This window comes from Dendroctonus ponderosae, unplaced genomic scaffold (assembly GCF_020466585.1).
Source record: "Dendroctonus ponderosae isolate FM_Combo_2020 unplaced genomic scaffold, Dpon_F_20191213v2 Dpon_F_20191213_10, whole genome shotgun sequence".
NCBI lineage: Eukaryota > Metazoa > Arthropoda > Insecta > Coleoptera > Curculionidae > Dendroctonus > Dendroctonus ponderosae.
Window position 1 is genome coordinate 6,847,401 of NW_026017111.1, and position 1,228 is coordinate 6,848,628.

The 1,228-nt window shown below is 33.4% G+C and overlaps 1 long non-coding RNA gene across 1 annotated transcript; it reads right to left on the reverse strand.

The window, feature by feature from the left end:
- Positions 1-1,222, reverse strand: LOC125502765. The gene is made up of 4 exons (XR_007280518.1): positions 899-1,222; positions 568-755; positions 236-395; positions 1-91 (listed from the first exon to the last, which is right to left on the reverse strand). It is a non-coding gene; the product is annotated as an uncharacterized LOC125502765 (long non-coding RNA).
- Between the last annotated feature and the right edge of the window lie 6 nt (positions 1,223-1,228).

Consider the following 1,228-nt stretch of genomic DNA (forward strand, 5'->3'; position numbering starts at 1 on the left):
TTTAGGCGCTCATTCGCTTGCCTCAACCCATTCTGGAGGTTTTTTTCGGTCATTTTCGTGGTGACCTCAGGATTTTGTTGAGTCGCTGCAGCTGAAAACGTATCTCTTAGCTTAGTAGCAACAAAAATATTACAATTTGCATAAGTAATATTAAAAGATTTAAATAAAGGTTTTAGCAAATCAATTGTAAGTATACTCTACAGTTACAAAATCACTGAATAAATAATCAACTTACTATTCAATAAGTTCGAAAACTTAAATTGGCTGAGAGCCGATTTTGTTTGGGAACCAAAAAATGTATATTTTTGAGCCAAACGATTGGTTATTAAATTCGTTAAGCAGTGCTTAACAAACTCATAAGGCGTACTTCCGCCAATTTTTAATAGGTGGTTTACCTAAAAAATATTTCCCTCACAGGACTATTAACATTAAAGCATTAAGAGTAGCTTTCTGTAAATGTGCTTCTGCAGTAAACTAATCTAAATTCAACACAATAATAATTCTGGATATCTATATTGCAGATATATCAACATTATTAATTTATTACAATTTACAAATAAAACTTACTGTCACATCAAAATTAGTTTCATCCAGAAGAAACATTTGAAGATTTACTTCCAGATCTTGTTCATCGTCTAACGGAAAACTAAATTTATTCGCACCCATGTGCAGAAAAAGATCTTCTGTTGATAAAGATTGCACAATTTGGGCTCTCAACAAAGACTGCTTTTTTAAAAAGGCCTCCATAAAATTTTCTGAAATAAAAATTTTAAATTAAATATAGAAAGTTGCAAATACGTGTTATGACTTAACTAGTACTTTTGCATGTTTTGCACAGCAGCCACATTCTAACTTTAAATTAACTGGAAAATAAATTTGTTAAACAATTACAACTTACCAGACAAAAATCAGATCGACAGAACGGCATACATATTACAATACGCTGACGACACGGCACTTGTTGTACACGACAAAACTACTGAAAAAGCGACTGAAAGACTCCAAACACTAACAAACAACACAATGACATGGTTCTATAAATGGAGACTAACGCCAAACGCGACAAAAAATCAACTTCTGCTCACGAACCACAGACTCAACGCTGACTCCCCCACAATAACTGCAGGAAAAATAACACAACCGAAAAACGACGTAAGGTACCTTGGGATTACAATAGACCACAAACTGAAATTCACTAAACACACACGAATCATCAGAACAGAAATGA